Source organism: Cervus elaphus, chromosome 32, assembly GCF_910594005.1.
Source record: "Cervus elaphus chromosome 32, mCerEla1.1, whole genome shotgun sequence".
In the NCBI taxonomy this organism is placed as follows: Eukaryota; Metazoa; Chordata; class Mammalia; order Artiodactyla; family Cervidae; genus Cervus; species Cervus elaphus.
In genome coordinates, this window is record NC_057846.1 from 16597193 (window position 1) to 16617180 (window position 19988).

Here is a 19988-nt window from a genome sequence, read left to right on the forward strand (position 1 = left end):
GACTGTGTGGATCACAACAAATTGTGGAAAGTTCTTAAAGAGATGGGAATAACAGACCAGCTGACCTGCCTCCTGAGAAATCGGTATGCAGGTTAAGAAGCAACAGTTAGAACTGGACATGGAACGACAAACTGGTTCCAAACTGGGAAAGGAGTACATCAAGGCTGTATATTGTCACCCTGCTTATTTAACTTATATGCAGAGTACATCATGTGAAATGCCAGGCTGGAGGAGGCCCAAGCTGGAATCAAGATTGCTGGGAGAAATATCAATAACCTCAGATATGCAGATGACACCACCCTTATGGCAGAAAGTGAAAAAGAACTAACGAGCCTCTTAATGAAGTTGAAAGAGGAGAGTGAAAAAGTTGGCTTAAAACTCAACATTCAGAAAACTAAGATTATGGCATCCAGTCCCATCAGTTCATTGCAAATAGATGGGGAAATAATGGAAACAGTCAGAGACTTTGTTTTTTTAGGCTCCAAAATCACTGCAGATGGTGATCGCAGCCACGAAAGTAAAAGATGCTTTCTCCTTGGAAGAAAAGCTGTGACCAACCTAGGTAGCATTTTAAAAAGCAGAGATATTACTTTGCAACAGAAGTCCATCTAGTCAAAGCTATGGTTTTTCCAGTAGTCACGTATGGGTGTGAGAGTTGAACCATAAAGAAAGCTGAGTGCTGAAGAATTGATGCTTTTGAACTGTGGTGTTGGAGAAGACTCTTGAGAGTCCCTTGGACTGCATGGAGATCCATGTCCTTTGGAAAGACATGTCCTTTGGAAGGACTGATGCTGAAGCTGAAACTCTAATACTTTGGCCACCTTATGTGTAGAACTGACTCATTTGAAAAGACCCTGATGCTGGGAAAGATTGAAGGCAAGAGGAGAAGGAGACGACAGAGGATGAGACAGTTGGACGACATCACCAACTTGATGGACATGAGTTTGAGTAAGCACCAGGAGCTGGTGATGGACAGGGAAGCCTGGTGTGCTGCAGTCTATGGGGTCGCAAAGTGTCAGACAGGGCTGAGCGACTGAACTGAACTGAATGAAGCTTGTGCTAGCTACAGTAACAACTCATACTATGTGACAGTAAGAAGCACAGGCTTCTTTAAAGCCTTTAGTACAGGCTTTAAAACAATGAAATGGAAACACTTTAGCTAAAGAAGATGTATGCAAATTAACCTACCACCACAGTCTAACAGTGGTATAGCAGAGATAAGTTTAATTGGGTAACAGAGGGAGAAAAAATAATCCAGAATGGAGCAGTTGTTGAGGCTGAAAGAAGTAAAATGTGAGCTCAGCCTTGGATTTGAACATCTGAGGTGATGTCTAAGACATGGTAGCTGGAAATTAGCATCATGAAGAAAGATAAGAAGGAATTAATTCCTGTGCAGGACTGTGGAACAGAGGGTAAGCTTACAGTGTTTCCGGTCTGTAGTGATTACAATTTCAATATAAAGCACCGCATATATAAATTTCATATTCAGGTACTGAACAGCAACATGTAGGTCGTAAATATGCTTTGATAATTTTAGTTATTTAAGATGTTTCCTCCGTGGTCTCACTCACTGCTTTATAAATTGAACTTAGAGTCTCTCACAGAAATTTTGTCCACGATAAACTATACTGATGTGTTAATGCTGAATGTCTAGTGCTGCACTACTTCCTGTGTCCCAATATTGAGAACAAGTTAACAATCTCTCCTGTTAAAGCCAAGTTTATCTTCCAATCTGACATATTGTTCCATACTCACCACTCCTATGTGTACGCCTATATATATTATTTTAACTGAACTTGCAATGGCATTGTTGTTGTTTAGTTGCTCAGTCGTGTCTGACTCTTTGCGATCCATAGACTGCAGCACACCAGGCTTCCCTGCCCTTCATGATATCCCAGAGTTTGCTCAGACTCATGTCCATGGAGTTGGTAATGCCATATCCGACCATTCCAACCTCTGTCGTCTCCTTCTTCTTCTGCTTCAATCTTTCCCAGCATCAGAAACTTTTCCAATGAATTAGCTCTTCACATCATAGTATTGGAGTTAGAGCATCAGTCCTTCCAATGAATATTCAGGGTTGATTTACTTTAGGATTTACTGGTTACATCTCCTTATAGTCCAAGGGACTCTCAAGAGTCTTCTCCGGCACCACAGTTCAAAGGCATCAATTCTTTGGTGCTCAGCCATTTTTTTTTTGAGACTCACACCCACACATGACTGCTGGAAAAACCATAGCTTTGACTCTATGGACCTTTGTAGGCAAAGTAATGTCTCTGCTTTTTAATATGCTGTCTAGGTTTTCATTGCTTTTCTTCCAAGGAACAAGCATCTTTTAATTTCATGGCTGCAGTCATGATCCACAGTGATTTTGAAGCCCAAGAAAATAAAGTCTATCACTGTTTTCATTGTTTCCCCATCTATTTTCCATGAAGGGATGGGGCCAGATAGCATGATCTTAGTTTTTTGAATGTTGAGTTTTAAGCCAGCTTTTTCACTGTCCTTTTTCACATTCATCAAGGGGCTCTTTAATTCCTCTTTGCTTTCTGCCATAAGGTTGGTGTTGTCTGCATATCTGAGGTTACTGATATTTTTGCACAGCAATCGGTTCCAGCTTGTGCTTCATCCAGACTGGCATTTTGCATGCTTTACTCTGCATATAAGTTAAATAAGCAGGGTGACAATATACAGCCTTGAAGTACTCCTTTCTGAATTTTGAACCAGTCTGTTGTTCCATGTTCGGTTCTAACTGTTGCTTCTTGACCTGCATACAGATTTCTCAGGAGGCAGGTCAGGTGGTCTGGTATTCCTATATCTTGTAGAATTTTCTACAATTTGTTGTGATCCACACAGTCAAAGGCTTTGGCATAGTCAATAAAGCAGAAGTAGATGATTTTCTGGAACTCCCTTGCTTTTTCTGTGATCCAACAGTTGCTGGCAATTTGATCTCTAGTTCCTCTGCCTTTTCTAAATCCAGCTTGAACACCTGGAAGTTCTCAGTTCACAAACTGTTGAAGCCTGGCTTGGAGAATTTTGAGTGCTACTTTGCTAGCGTGTGAGATGAGTGCAATTGTGCAGTAGTTTGAGCATTCTTTGGCATTGCCTTTCTTTGGGATTGGAATGAAAACTGACCTTTCCAGTCCTGTGGCCACTGCTGAGTTTTCCAAATTTGCTGGCATATTGAGTGCAGCACTTTCACAGCATCATCTTTTAGGATTTGAAATAGCTCAACTAGAATTCTATCACCTCCATTAACTTGTTTGCAGTAATGCTTCCTAATGCCCACTTGACTTCCCATTCCAGGATGTCTGGCTCTAGGTGAGTGATCACACTGTTGTGGTTATCTGGGTCATTAAGATCTTTTTTGTTAGTTCTTCTATGCATTCTTGTCACCTCTTGCCACAGTAACGTAAAATGAATAGACAATAAAGACATGAACAAAGAAACCTTTGTTAATGAACAGTTACCATAGCCTGTGAATAAGTTATTAAAATCTCACTGATGGGCTAGCTGTAGTTTGCTACCTATCGAAGGCAGGACTTTCTGTTGAAAGAATGACAGAAAACAAACATTGTTTTGAACAATCCTGTTATATACTCTATTTTGCTAGGAATAGATTCAGAAATATCTTTATTCTATCTGTGCTATATAGAGGGTAGATCCTCAGATTGGAGAAGACTGTTTCTGCAAAAGGATTTGTCTTATCTTAAATACTTTGCTTACCTACTAGGAAGAACCTGAAGTGTCGACAGTTTTAGATAAATCTTAATGCTTTGATAACTAGAGGGGAAGGGATTCTGACAATCACCAGTTTGGTAATGTTACAAATAATGAAAGTGGGAAAAAAGTAAAAACTGAAAGCATGTATCTTAAGTAGAAAAAATAAAAACAAAGTTTATAAAATTAATTTAATGTAAGATTCCAAATTTGTGTTAACTTTTAAATTTGCCTACTGAAATGGCACAGATTTTCAAAGCAAGTACTCAGAAAATCTTTAAAGTCCATACAGTCTTCGGGGAATTATCTAGTAAAAATGGATTTTTAAAAATGTGTCTTTAAAGCATGCCTATGAATAATCACTTTTTAAAAACTTTCCAAGATTTCAGAGGAAGGGAAATTTTTACTATTGGAAAATTATATTTTTTACAGTTTGTTTTACTAAAAACAGTGAAAAGTATTATACAATTCATTTTCCAAGGAATTTTGGCAAAATTCTACAGTTATGTTTATGTGATTTAATGGTAATACTCAGCTGAAGTGTTTTTCTTTTACCTCAGTGCTTATTGTTGTCAAGATTCATTATAAATCCCACACAGTTTATTTTCATTACAGAAACAAATTTGAGTGTTCAGGCTTTATAGATATTTGAATTGTATTTATCAAATGACAACAATCCATACAAGGTTTTACTAAAATATGTTTTTAGTGTTTCTGTTTCTCTACCAGAACATATAAGTTATGTGAATTATTTACATGCTTTTTTGGTTTCTTTTAAAAAAAACAACAACTAATTCCTGTAAATTGTATGAGGACGTTCAGCAGCAAAGCTCCATTGACACATGGAGATTTTATTCTTACAGTTAAATAGTCCTTCATGCAGAGGGACATGCATTTTGATGTGACTGTGTGTGCTGAGAATGAGTAGGTTGGGACATAGGAAAGGATAGCAAAATACTTGGAAATGAAGACATTGAAACGGCAGTGCCATCAGATCAACTTTTCCATCTGGCCCAATTTGGCAACCATGTGAGTGTCACTGTTTTGCCAAAATATGACTAAAAATTAAACATAAAAATTTTCTGGAGCTGAATCTTGGGCAGATGAAAGTGATCTTAGAAGGGGAAGGACACAGTATATTTCTAATTAATGTAAATTCACTATTGGTTAAGATTTTGTTTCCAAAGCTTTGTAAAAACAATTGACTGGACTGTTGCTAAGGGATTTGTAAATTCAACAGTATCTACAATCATAAGCAAATATCTTATTTATGATAAAATAATATAAGGCAGTAAATTACCCCCTGTAATTTTCCAGTGGTCATGTATAGATGTGAGAGTTGGACTATAAAGAAATCTGAGCACCAAAGAATTGATGCTTTTGAACTGTGGTGTTGGAGAAGACTCTTGAGAGTCCCTTGGACTGCAAGTAGATCCAACCAGTCCATCCTAAAGATCAGTCCTGGGTGTTCATTGGAAGGACTGATGCTGAAGCTGAAACTCCAATACTTTGGCCACCTAATGCGAAGAGCTGACTCATTGGAAGAGACCCTGTTGCTGGGAAAGATTGAGGGCAGGAGGAGAAGGGGACGACAGAGGATGAGATGGTTGGATGGCATCACCGACTCAATGGACATGGATTTGGGTGGACTCCGGGAGTTGGTGATGGACAGGGAGGCCTGGTGTGCTACAGTTCATGGGGTTGCAAAGAGTCGGACACGACTGAGCGACTGAACTAAACTGAAATGAAATTACCCCCATATGGTCATACCATTGGCACATTACTGTTGAGGTAATGACTTTGTTAATTATTTCAGACAAAGTGATGCATATAAAAATTCTGAAACTGTATTGTAATCCAGAAGCTGAAGAAAAACTTTGAATTCTTATTTCTAAACAATATATGAGGGTTGGTTGGCTTTCAGTTCCTAATCAGGTTGCTATTTAATATTCTACCTTGCTTGGTTTGTACATAATAACATAAAACATGATATTAGGAGCATTGATGATCTTGAGAAGAGAGCTATAGCCATACATTTTATATAAACTCAGTACAAATTTCAGGAATTTAACTATCTGTAAAAGTTAAAAACTCTATGCCTATACTTCAATGTGGTAATTATATAAATTAACTGTAAACTTGTTAATATAGTGACCCTAAAGACTGCTCGAGAATTTCTTTATTGCTTAAATACCCTTTCATTATTAGTACAAGGCAAAGAGAAAAGGAAAGATACACTCATCTGAATGCAGAGTTGCAAAGAATTGCAAGGAGAGATAAGAAAGACTCATTAAGTGAACAATGCAAAGGAAAAAAAAATAGAGGAAAACAATAGAATGGGAAAGACTAGAGATCTCTTCAGGAAAATTAGAGATACCAAGGGAACATTTCATGCAAAGATGGGCATGATAAAGGACAGAAGCAGTTTGGACCTAACAGAAGCAGAAGATATTAAGAAGAGGTGCAAGAAAACACAGAAGAACTCTACAAAAAAAGATCTTAATGACCCAAATACCACAATGGGGTGGTCACTCAGCTAGAGCCAGACATATGGGAATATGAAGTCATGTGGACCTTAGGAACATTATAGTGAAGGTGATGGAATACCAGCTGAGCTGTTTTAAATCCTAAAAGATGATGCTATTAAAGTGCTGCAGTCAGTATGCCAGCAAATTTGGAAAACTCCCCAGTGGCCACAGGACTGGAAAAGGTCAGTTTCATTCCAATCCCAAAGAAAGACAGTGCCAAAGAATGTCCAAACTACCACACAATTGTGCTCATTTCACATGCTAGCAAGGTATTGCTCAAAATCCTTCAAGGTAGGCTTCAACAGTATGTAAACTGAGAACTTAATAGATGTTCAAGCTGGATTTAGAAAAGGCAGAGAAACCAGGGATCAAACTGCCAACATCCAGTGGATCATAAAGAAAGCAAGGGAATTCCATAAAAACATCTACTTCTGCTTCATTGTCAATGCTAAAGCCTTTGACTGTGTGGTTCAAAACAAACTATGGAAAATTCTTAAAGAGATGAGAATACCAGACCACCTTATCTACCTCCTGAGAAACCTGTACCCAGGTCAAGAAACAACAGTTAAAACCAGACATGGAACAACAGACAGCTTCAAAGTTTGGAAAGGTGTATGTCAAGGTTGTATATTGTCACCTTGCTTATTTAACTTATATGCAGAATACACCATGCAAAATGCTTGGATGGATGCATCATAAACTGGAATTAAGATTGCGGGGAGAAATATCAATAACCTCAGATGATACTGCCCTAATGTCAGAATGGGTGAATTTAACTCGGATGACCATTATATCTACTACTGTGGGCAGGAATCCCTTAGAAGAAATGGAGTAGCCATCATAGTCAACAAAAGAGTCCAAAAGGCAGTTCTTGGATGAAATCTCAAAAAGGACAGAATGATCTCATTCGTTTCCAAGGCAAACCATTTAATATCACAGTAATCCAAGCCTATGCCCGACCAGTAACACTGAAGAAGCTGAAATTGAACAGTTCTATGAAGACCTACAAGACCTTCTAGAACTAACACCCAAAAAAGCTGTCCTTTTCATTATAGGGGACTGGAATGGAATGGAAGTCAGGAAACACCTGGAGTAACAGGCAAATTTGGCCTTGGAGTACAGAATGAAGCAGGGCAAAGGCTAACAGAGTTCTGCCAAGAGAACGCACTGATCATAGCAAACACCCTCTTCCAACAATGAAATAGAAGACTCTACACATCGACATCACCAGATGGTCGACACAAAAATCAGATTGATTATATTCTTTGCAATATAATGGATGGAGAAGCTCTATACAGTCAGCAAAAACAAGACCAGGAGCTGACTGTGGCTCAGATCATGAACTCCTTATTGCCAAATTCAGACTGAAATTGAAGAAAGTGGAGTAAACCACTAGACCATTCAAGTATGATGTAAATCAAACTCCTTATGACTATACAGTAGAAGTGAGAAATAGGTTTAAGGGACTAGATCTGATAGACAGAGTGCCTGATGAACTGTGGATGGAGGTTTATGACATTGTACAGGAGACAGGAATCAAGACCATCCCCAAGAAAAAGAAATGCGAAAAAGCAAAACGGCTGTCTGAGGAGGCCTTACAAAAAGCTGTGAAAAAGGGGAAGTGAAAAGCAAAGGAGAAAAGGAAAGATATACCCGTTTGAATGCAGAGTTCCAAAAAAATAGAAAGGAGACATAAGAAAGCCTTCCTCAGTGATCAATGCAAAGAAATAGAGGAAAACTATAGAATGGGAAAGACTAGAGATCTCTTCAAGAAAATTAGAGATACCAAAGGAAAATTTCATGCAAAGATGGGCACAATAAAGGACAGAAATGGTATGGACCAAACAGAAGCAGAAGATATTAAGAAAATGTGGCAAGAATACACAGAAGAACTGTACAAAAAGGATCTTCATGACATAGATAATCATGATAGTTCAGGAATGCAAGTAAAATTTAACTTAGGTTATTTCTTATAAATTCTTCTAGTGATCATAAACGAAACTTAAGCTGTCCTCCTAAAATCGTGTAAGATGATTACTTTTAATGAATCCCTTGCTGTCTAGAAACTCCGATTATAGTAACCACCAGTCACTGTAGAAGTTAAGCAGCTTCCTGATCCCCTCTGTATATACCGCCCTAGAACACCCGCCTCTGAGCCTCGCACCACTTCTGGGTTTGAAGTGTCTCTGTTCCAAACAATTTGTTTTTTGCTCAAAATATTTGCATCAAAGTAAAGTTTCTTGATTTTTTTCTTTTGATACTTAGATAGTAGTTGCAAACAATATTTGCATTATGGTGGCTCTTTTGCAGCTTTTTTTGAAAATATTTAAAAATAAAATTAAAATATGATCTAAGACATAAATACAAAAAAACTAACCAGGGACTTGCCTGGTGGTCCAGTAGTTAAGACTTCACCTTCCAGGGCAGGAAGCATGGGTTTGATCCCTTGTCTGGGAGCTAAGATCACACATGCATTGTGGCAAAAAAAAAAAAAAAAAACACAACAGAAAGGACAAGCAGTACTGTAACAAATGCACTGAGGACTAAAAATGCTCCTCATCAAAAAAAAAAAAAAATCTTAAAAAAACAGCTAACCAGCGCAAATAGAAAAATGAAATAGTGAAAGTTTGAATGAAGAGCATGCAGTTATTGAAAATGTGTACTGTTTTCTCTGTGCCCTGGAACACTGAGGGAAAAATGCTGTTATTTGTTTTACAATGTAGAGAAGGGCATGGAACAACCAATCAATTCAGTTCAGTTGCTCAGTCGTGTCCGGCTCTTTGCGACCCCATGAATCGCAGCACGCCAGGCCTCCCTGTCCATCACCAACTCCTGGAGTTTACCCAAACTCATGACCATCAAGTCGGTGATGCCATCCAGCCATCTCATCCTCTGTCATCCCCTTCTCCTCCAGCCCCCAATCCCTCCCAGCATCAGGGTCTTTTCCAATAAGTCAACTCTTCGCATCAGGTAGCCAAAGTATTGGAGATTCAGCTTCAGCATCAGTCCTTCCAATGAACACCCAGGACTGATCTCCTTTAAGATGGACTGGTTGAATCTCCTTGTAGTCCAAGGGACTCTCAAGAGTCTTCTTCAACACCACGGTTCAAAAGCATCAATTCTTCAGTGCTCAGCTTTCTTTATGGTCCAACTCTCACATCCACACATGACTACTGGAAAAACCATAGCCTTGACTAGAGAGACCTTTGTTGACAAAGTAATGTCTCTGTTTTTTAATATGCTGTCTAGGTTGGTCATAACTTCCCTTCCAAGGGGCAAGCGTCTTTTAATTTCATGGCTGCAGTCACCATCTACAGTGATTTTGGAGCCCCCCAAAATAAAGTCTGAAACTGTTTCCACTGTTTCCCCATCTATTTCCCATGAAGTGATGGGACCAAATGCCATGATCTCAGTTTTCTGAATGTTGAGCTTTAAGCTAACTTCTTCATTCTCCTCTTTCACTTTCATCAAGAGGCTTTTTAGTTCCTCTTCATTTTCTGCCATAAGGGTGGTGTCATCTGCATATCTGAAATTATTGATATTTCTCCCGGCAATCTTGATTCCAGCTTGTGCTTCTTCCACTCCAGCATTTCTCATGATGTACTCTGCATAGAAGTTAAATAATCAGGGTGACAATATACAGCCTTGACGTACTCCTTTTCCTATTTGGAACCACTCTTTTGTTCCATGTCCAGTTCTAATTGTTGCTTCCTGACCTGCATACAGTTTACTCAAGAGACAGGTCAGGTGGTCTGGTATGCTCATCTCTTTCAGAATTTTCCACAGTTTATTGTGATCCACATAGTCAAAGGCCTTGGCATAGTCAATAAAGCAGAAATAGATGTTTTTCTGGAACTCTCTTGCTTTTTCTATGATCAGGCAGATGTTGGCAATTTGATCTCTGGTTCCTCTGCCTTTCCAAAAGCCAGTTTGAACATTTGGAAGTTCACGGTTCACATGTTGCTGAAGCCTGTCTTGGAGAATTTTGAGCGCTACTTTGCTAACATGTGAGATGAGTGCAAATGTGCAGCAGTTTGAGCATTCTCTGGCATTGCCTTTGTTTGGGATTGGAATGAAAAGTGACCTTTTCCAGTCCTGTGGCCATTGCTGATTTTTCCAAATTTGCTGGCATATTGAGTGCAGCACTTTCACAGCATCATCGTTCAGGATTTCAAATAGCTCAACTGGAATTCCATCACCTCCACTAGCTTTGTTTTTAGTCATGCTTCCTACAGCATCATCGTTCAGGATTTCAAATAGCTCAACTGGAATTCCATCACCTCCACTAGCTTTGTTCTTAGTCATGCTTCCTAAGGCCCACTTGACTTCACATTCCAGGATTTGTGGCTCTAGGTGAGTGATCACACCATCATGATTATCTGGGTCATGAAGATCTTTTTTGTACAGTTCTTCTGTGTATTCTTGCCACCTCTTCTTAATGTCTTCTGCTTCTGTTAGGTCCCTACCATTTCTGTCCTTTATTGAGCCCACCTTTGTATGAAATGTTTCCTTGGTATCTCTAATTTTCTTGAAGAGATCTCTAGTCTTTCCCACTCTGTTTTCCTCTATTTCATTTCATTGATTGCTGAAGAAGGCTTTTTTTTTTTTTTAAATCTCTCCTTGCTATTCTTTGGAACTCTGCATTCAGATGGGAATATCTTTCCTTTTCTCCTTTGCTTTTCGCTTCTCTTCTTTTCACAGCTATGTAAGCCCCCCTCAGACAATCCTTTTGCTTTTTTCCATTTCTTTTCCATGGTGATGGTCTTAATTCCTGTCTCCTGTACAGTGTCACGAACCTCCATCCGTAGTTCATCAGGCACTCTATCTATCAGATCTAGTCCCTTAAATCTATTTCTCACTTCTACTGTATAGTCATAAGGGATTTGATTTAGGTCATAGCTGAATGGTCTAGTGGTTTTCCCTACTTTCTTCAATTTCAGTCTGAATTTGGCAATAAGGAGTTCATGATCTGAGCCACAGTCAGCTCCTGGACTTGTTTTTGCTGACTGTGTAGAGCTTCTCCATCTTTGGCTGCAAAGAATATCATTAATCTGATTTCAATGTTGACCATCTGGTGATGTCCATGTGCAGAGTCTTCTCTTGTGTTGTTGGAAGAGGTTGTTTGCTATGACCAGTATGTTCTCTTGGCAAAACTCTGTTAGCCTTTGCCCTGCTTCATTCTGTACTCCAAGGCCAAATTTGCCTGTTACTCCAGGTGTTTCCTGACTTCCATTCCATTCCAGTCTCCTATAATGAAAAGGACATCTTTTTTGGGTGTTAGTTCTAAAAGATCTTATAGGTCTTCATAGAACCGTTCAAGTTCAGCTTCTTCAGCATTACTGGCTGGGGCATAGGCTTGGATTACTGTGATATTGAATGGCTTTCCTTAGAAACGAACAGAGATCATTCTGTCATTTTGAGATTGTATCCAAGTACTGCATTTTGGACTCTCTTGTTTACCATGATGGCTACTCCATTTCTTCTAAGGGATTCCTGCCGACAGTAGTAGATATAATGGTCATCCGAGTTAAAGTCACCCATTCCAGTCCATCTTAGTTCGCTGATTCCTAGAATGTTGACATTCACTTGGAACAACCAGTAAAGCTCTTCTAACACTGTATATCCATTCTGAGGTCATGCTGCCCTTGTGGAAGAGGGAATTAGCTTTTGAACATTATTCCTGTGTGTTCTTCATTGTTTATACTGTAATTTTCTAACTGATATTATAATGATTGTTTTAAAATATATATTATTTTGTTCTCTTCATTATCTCTGAAAATTGCCCTCCATTTTTAAAAACACCAATACAGTATACTAATGCATATATATGGAATTTAGAAAGATGGTAACGATAACCCTATATGCAAGACACAAAAAGAGACACAGATGTATATTTCCTCGGTATGCCCAGAAGTGGGATTGCTGGCTCTATGGGAGAAGGCGACGGTGGGATGATCTGAGAGAACAGCATCGAAACATGTATATTATCAAGTGTGAAACAGATCGCCAGTCCAGGTTGGATGCATGAGACGAGTGTGCGGGGCTGGTGCACTGGGATGACCCAGAGGGATGGGATGGGGAGGGAGGTGGGAGGGGGGTTCAGGATGGGGAACACATGTAAATCCATGGCTGTTTCATGTCACTGTATGGCAAAACCCACTACAATATTGTAAAGTCATTAGCCTCCAACTAATAAAAATAATTGGGGGAAAAAAGCCAATTAGATTTTTTTATGTTGCACAAACTAAAAAAATAAAAAAGAGGTCATTTCCTATTCTGCTCTGGGGCAGGGGACATCAAGGGAGTGAGGAAGGGAATGATAAGAAGAGTTTGAGGAAAGGTAGAGAATGCATCTATGGAGATCAGTATAAATATATCTGCCACAATCCTCTATCTGACTTCTGATTTCTACCCTTAGTCCTCATCCTTTTAGCATCTCCAGTCATCTACCTAAAGGGCAAGATGGATTTTACCTGTCTTCTACTTGAAAGCCAATCACCATCTTCTTATCAAACTTAAAATCCAAAACTCTTGTCACCCTACTGAGGCCACAATAATTTGCCTCATGCCTCCCTCCCCAGCCTCATTTCAGTTCAGTACCTTTTATGATCAGCCCATGAAAGTCACCTTGTCTTCCTTTATTTTCTCTGACACAGCAAAGTCTTTCCCACCTGCCTGGAACACTGCTTCCTACAGACTTTATCCTGCTCTGCTCATAGCTCAACCATTCTTTAAGCTTCGATTTAAATGTAGACCGCCCCCCCCCCCCCGCAATGTGTCAAATTATTCTATCCAATGTGGGTCCAAGTATCCCTCTTCATTACCCTCTCTATCATATCACTCTGTTTGTTGAGTAAATTATTTCTAACCCAGTTGCTCATTATTCATTTGTTTTTTATTTTCATTTTATGTTCATTTATTTTTACCTCCCTCACTGTATACCCTATGCTTACCTTAATCACTATTGTACCATTATGGCCTGCCATGACATAGGATGTATAGTCAGGAACCACAAATATAATTAAATTAATACATGAATAAATGCATGCTTGCACATTTTTCAGTTTCTGATAACAGTGAGGTTATCTGCTGCCAAACACCTGGCTCAGGTGGAGTTTAAATTTGTAACCTTGACTTCATTAGCACCACCTCCAAAATGATTGATTGAGATATCATGGATTGGAGGTCCTACAAAACAAATACATTGGTAGTGTAGCTACAAAATCTCCCTTCTCCTCCTAGCTGTAGGAGTAAAAGGGTGGAATAAGGCAAGAGATGAAGGGAGATGCCTCAGAGCTGCTGAAGATACAGTGATACGTCTTGTGTGCTGATGGTTCATTTAACTCATCACCTCCTCCAGCTGAAAAAAAACAGACAAAAGGATTTGAAGTCTTTAGAGCTGGAGAAACTCCTTTATCAAACTGTTGGTCCAAAAGAGCACCCGTTTCCTTGTAGATTTATGGCTTATAATCTCTATCCTCTGCAGGTTGTAGAAGAATGGGCTATTCATGGTATCTAGAGAATTTAAAGTCACTTTGTTATTTTACTCACTATTTGAGCAGTTCTTCACAATCCAGGGTCTTCCTCCCCTCTTCCTGTGTCTCTCTGTTTCTCCCTCCTCGCCCCTCTCTGTCTCTGTGTCTGTTTTTCCGCTGTCTCCCTACTTTCTCTCTTGCAGAATATCTATCTCCTGAAAAACAAACAAGCAAGCAAAAAATGAACACTTTTTGACTATACAGGCGTTGGGTATATCATGCATCCTGCACTGAACTATGAAGATTTTTTTTCCTTAGTTGAAAAGTTGTACATGTTTTTGTGTTTTCTTGATCTTAAAAACTTCCCCCAAACCATTATGCTTTAGAGATGCTAGAGGACTCAGTAACAAACCATCCAGAAGATGAAATAAAAGCAAATCAAAACAAAAGGACTGGCCAGCTATATAACACTCTAGGATGTTAAAGAGCAGGCATTTAAAGACCTTCTCCATCCTCTTAATGGTGTTAATTGGTTCCAGAGAAAGACTGGCTGCAGGTACACACATGGTCAGCTGACCACCCATTATAGGCTTGATTCAGTAAACAGGTCCAAAGTGATTATGTCTGCAGAGCCATCAGCTTTATGCAATCTATTTCGGAAATAAGGGTTTTTTAAATTTATATGTAAAATAAAAGTGTTTATATTTACTAAATTAGTTTATAGCTGAGGGAATGTTTAATAGAATAAAGTGCTTGAAGTCACTTTGCGTAAAGTTTGTTATCATAGTTTTCTCTTTCATTAATGTTCTGAAACAACTTTCTTACAGTAATCAAGAAAATTAATAGTATTCTTGCAAGGAATTTGATAGAGCATTTAGGAAGGAGAATTAATGAGAATATTTTATTTCTATAATTAGTCAAAACAGGTACATTCTGAAAAGGTATTTCTTTTTCCACCCCCAAATTTTGGCAATTACAAATAAATGAGCAAAGAACATTCCTTTGTTATTATTCCTTTTGTTGATAAAGTTAGAAGTGATTGAAGCCAAATTCCCCCAGTGACTTAAGAAGATAAGGTCTTTTCTGGGGTTTGAAGGTTATGGAAGTGTCCATTTTAATTTCTTTAAATAAATCATATATCTAGAAGTTATTAAGAAAAGTTATCTCATTACCTATTTTATACAATCAATGAGCAAAGATACATTGGTTATTTTTTTTTTTTTACCACAAATCCATTTTATAAACTAGAAAATGCCTAGAGTGTGCTAGGAACCAGTTGTGTTTATAAGCAAATTAGTATCAAGAACTTTGAGGGATATAGTTTTATGCTAATTGCAGCTAACCAGGTGTTCTGCCTGTTTCACTGACGCTAGCAGAAGACACGGGACTCCTGAATTGGTGATGAAGTACTTACTATTCATACCACGGGAAATAGCATGAACATGGCGTATTTGTGTAGGCTCTCCTAGTTCCCCAAGTTACGTGAGTGTGATGCCAACGGGTCCACATGGATGCCACACATGAGGCAGGGAGGCAGCACACTGAGGAGTCAGACACACAGCCTGAATCTTTGCATAACGGGCACAAGCAAGCCTGGCATTTGTTCAGGGAGAAGACATTATCTTTATTACCCTGAACAGAAGGAATACCTGCCCTTTGCTCTGAGTGGAGGGGACATAGTATTCTTCAGGGTTGTTCACTATACACACGTCTTTGAAAAGACAATCTGGGACAAAAGGGAAGTTTCTGCTTGTAAACTGTGCAGAAACACAAGAAGCTGACGTTTTCTGACCAGCAGGAGTCATGGAGGCAGCTATTTAGGTAAATCACAATTGTGCAAAATGTAACTTAATAGATTTTACTGAGACGTTTACCCTCTTTTAAAGCATATATTCAGTGAACGATAAAGAAGAAACCCCATTCCATAGCAGTGCTCAAAGTAAAAATAGAATTGCTCATTTCTTATGAATTCATGGCATTTTGTGTTTAATTTTATTTGATTCTAGATATTAAAGAAATTTATTGAACCAGTGAGTAAATAAATAGGTGCTCTAATTAATCTGTATTTATACTGGTACAATCTCCAAAAACTCTTGGTAGTCTATCATTAGGTCTTCAATGCTAATGTTTTTAGGCAAAGAGAACTAATTTATAACCTCTTAGCACAATTTTTATAGTCCCTCTGATATAATCTCTTTATTATAAAATCAACTCATTTGGAACATTAGTTATACCTGTAGACTCCCTTCATATCAGTACCTAGACTAATATGTGAATAACAGGAAGAATGTTTACTTAGGGCACTGGCAGTGTTTAGGGACCACCTTAGAATTCTGCCCACCACACCAGCCTCACAGATTTCTGAAAGTGTCAGAACTTTAGCACACTTATATGTATTGTACAGTCTGCTAGGAAGTATTTCAAAATAAATCACTGCCATCTTATAACTAGTGTTGAGGTACCTTCCAGCCAGGTGACTATTAGCTCCTTCTGTGACCCACCTGGGTCACCTCAATCTCTGAAATGGCTCAACAGACCTGCTCGGGCCCAGGATCCAGTTCTCCTGGGTGCACCACACAACCCTCTCAAATCATTTTTCCATCTCCCATTTCCCATCTTCCACAGATCAATAGATGAGCCCTACTCACTTTGCTACTGCTGCTGCTGCTAAGTCGCTTCAGTTGTGTCTGACTCTGTGGACCCCATAGACGGCAGCTCACCAGGCTCCCCCGTCCCTGGGATTCTCCAGGCAAGAACACTGGAGTGGGTTGCCATTTCCTTCTCCAATGCATGAAAGTGAAAAGTGAAAGTGAAGTCGCTCAGTCATGTCCAACTCTTCGCGACCCCATGGACTGCAGCCTACCAGGCTCCTCCGTCCATGGGATTTTCCAGGCAAGAGGACTGGAGTGAGGTGCCACTGCCTTCTCGGCTACTCACTTTAGACCTCTCCATTTCTGAGAGAAATCATTTCCTCTTCTCTCCAGCAGTTTTCAAGGCTTTCTTCTTCCTGTGTTTCTCTCTGGGAGACCCTGCTTACACCCAATGTAAGACCAGTGGCCTCGGAAGAGCTTTTGCAAATACTTCTGAGATAAAGGAATTTATGAAAGGACCTTAAATATTTTAATAGACCAGGGAAAGAATTATAACAGACAGAACAAAAATATTTCAGGGGAGGGACAAACTAGGAGTAGGGGACTAAAAAACCACTGTATATAAAATAGATAAGCAACAAGGATTTACTGTATAGCACAAGGAATTATATTTAATATCTTATAATAGCCTATAATTGAATATAATCAGAATAAAATAGCTGAGCCACATGCTGTGCACCTGTAACTGACACAGTGTTGTAGAGCAACTATACTTCAATAAAAAGAGAAAAATAATATATCAGATTATCATGTCAACATGTCAAAGGTTCAGCACTAGCTGAATGAAGTTGAGGTTGATTGCTTTGGTTTGGGCAATTAAAAGTGGATTGAACCATGGTCCACAGAGAACTGACAGTCTGGTCTAGGGCTTGAGCTCTAAGCGTCTGTACATAACAAAAGGACTACAAAGTAAAACGTTTTCAAGGAATTTAAAAAATAAACTTTAAAAGTAACAATATTTTGGGACTTCCCTGGCAGTCCATTGGAAGACTGCACTTCCGGTGCAGGGGACATGAGTTAGATGCCTGGTTAGGGAATGAAGATCCCACATGCCCTGTGGCATGGCCAAAGTAACAATATTATTATTATTTATTATACTGTATTTATTATTTTAATTTCTTTCTTATCAATAATTTATTATTTATTTTAATACATTATTTTATTTAGAACATTTATATTAAATTTAAAATAATTTTAAATTATAATGGTTTGTTATTTTAATAGTATTAATAAAATAATAATGTTTTGAGTATAATAGATAGTTTAGAAGCAGAAGGTTCATACTAGTATCAGTATGGTTCTCACAAGAAATCTTAGGAGGAGCCTCTGGGCTCACCCAGCAGAGCTGACATTACTCCATGTGCTTCTCTGTTGACTCATCACTGCTGTGTGCTCAGATTAAGTTGGAAAATATTTTATTTTTAAAAGCTAATAATTTAATTTACAGGAGGGCTTCTAGAGAAAGGCAAATATAGCATATTCTTGCCTGTCCAACAGGCAAATTCTTACTGACTTTTTAAGTCTCAACTTCTATATTGGCTTCTGCTTCTTAAACCTTTTCCATCTTGCCCAGAACCTTTCTGCAGCCTGAGCCTCCACTGTACCTGATCTATCCTCCTCAGTTTAGAAACTACGAGTTTTTTTATAGTCAGTTGTTAGCTCATCCCTTGTCCATCCAGTTGGTTTTCACCTCTGTATTCATAACCTCTAGTTTGATGTCTTGCACACAGTATGCACTGGAAAGGATTGTTCAGTTAATAATTAATTTACAAATGAGAAAGCTCCATCAGTAGGGGGGAGGAGATGCGTACATGTGGGATAAGCATCCCTTTGGGGAGAGAAGGAGGAACATCTTTGCTTCTAAAACTAGTAATAAGAAAGTATTAGAGCAGAGGTAAAGGGATTCATTCCTGTTGGACTCTGTTTTTTTTATGGCAAGATTGAGGGGAAGATACAACGACTGGAAGGGTGTGTTAAAAATCAGTAGAAAGCTTTAAAAATGTAGTTTAGGTTTAAAATAGTCATGGGATATGGAAGAAAGACATACCTTAGAAACACAGACAATAATTTCTCAGTTACGTTAAGAACCTTTCTGCAGCTGGATGACATTAATTTTTAAAATGACAGTGCAACAGGACCCACACCATTGGGGGAGGTAGGAAGGGAGATACTCACCATTCAGTAAACAGGCACTGTCCTGAGTAGGTAGGAGGCCACGGTCTGCATACTTACAAATGTGCTCAGAAAGGGATAGTTTCTGACGTTGCCTATTCACAGTTCCCGGGCTGCTTAGAAGAAAAGGACGTAAGCAATTAATTCTTGAGAGTTTCTCCACTAACAGATGTCTGGCACTCAACCAGATGCCATAATTTTTGAAAAATACACAAGGATAGGAGATCAGTGTAAGGCAATTCTAACAGTAAAACAGCAGACAGTGTGTAGTAATGAGGAGGGTCCCAGCTTCCAGAACAAGACTCTTCCAAAGGGGGGGTATGTAAAATTGCTTTTGGTCCAAAAGTGTGACATGAGTTAAATTTTTCTACCAAATACCAGATTTGGGCTGTTGTTTATTCCATCAGCAAATTAATTTGGGTTGTAGGAGAGTCCTGAATAGTTATCACATTTACTTTTCATAAAATTGGATAAATATTATTTTGCATAACTTTGGAATAATATTTTAGAAATGTGAAATTTTTACCAAAAAATATTTTCCATACCTCTTCATGCTTGAAAAGTATGATTGATAAAAGTTACTAAATATTTCCTTTTTCCTTTTTACCTAAAGGGAAGTAACAGAGGAGATTCATCTTTAGAACTGCAAACAGCTGGATAATCAGCACCAAGTTCTTATCTCTTGCGTAAGTTGCAAGTTGAAAAATGAATGCTTGTTATCTTTTTTGTGCATCCTTAAAGAGGGTCTGAAAGTGATTTATAGTTTCATAAGTAGTTGTTTATGAAAATTGATAAAATTCTACTGTGGACTTATGAACATATTAGCAACTTCCAACATAAAACAAGATCTTTCTTCCATTATTATGATCCAATGATTTTAAGATAGGCAACAACCCATGTATTTTTTTCCTGGAACATTCTAATTGAAAAAGTCATTCAATGAATTAAAATTATTTTCCATTATGTGCCCTCTAACTTATTTTTCTTTTACTTTTGGACTCATATTATTTACTACTGAGCTACAGTATATACACCAGAGGGTCTTTTATTCTAGTAAATGCATAATATGTTTTAGCTTACTAAGAAATATATTAGGAGGGAAAAATATTATTACTCATTACCATGGCCAAGGACTCAATAGAAGGTGAAGTCCAAATCCATGTTTCTTTTTATTGTAGACAGTGATTTCCTGGCTTCTTAGCTTAACAGGTACAAAATAAGAAGAGTCTCCATTTTATACTCCCACTTAACACTGTGACTTTGGGGTTATAGACACATTTTTATCCACACAGAAATTTCTCTTCCTTACATGCAATGTGTAATAATAACTGCGTGAAGGAAATATGAGAAATTATTTCAATTAAATTCTAACAAAAGAAGTATGGTACCTCCTAGCCAGCCCCATACCATACACCACAGTGAATAGCAAGTTGATAACCTGTTAAGCC

At 38.4% G+C, this 19988-nt stretch overlaps 1 protein-coding gene across 1 annotated transcript in view; it reads left to right on the forward strand.

Annotated features, from left to right (window-relative positions):
* LOC122687760 (translation initiation factor IF-2-like) overlaps positions 1–19988 on the forward strand; it is a 215037-nt gene that overhangs the window by 187860 nt on the left and 7189 nt on the right. The window contains exon 6 of the mRNA XM_043893384.1: positions 19154–19226. The gene's annotated coding sequence lies outside the window, so the exon portion shown is untranslated. The remainder of the gene's footprint in view (positions 1–19153; positions 19227–19988) is intronic.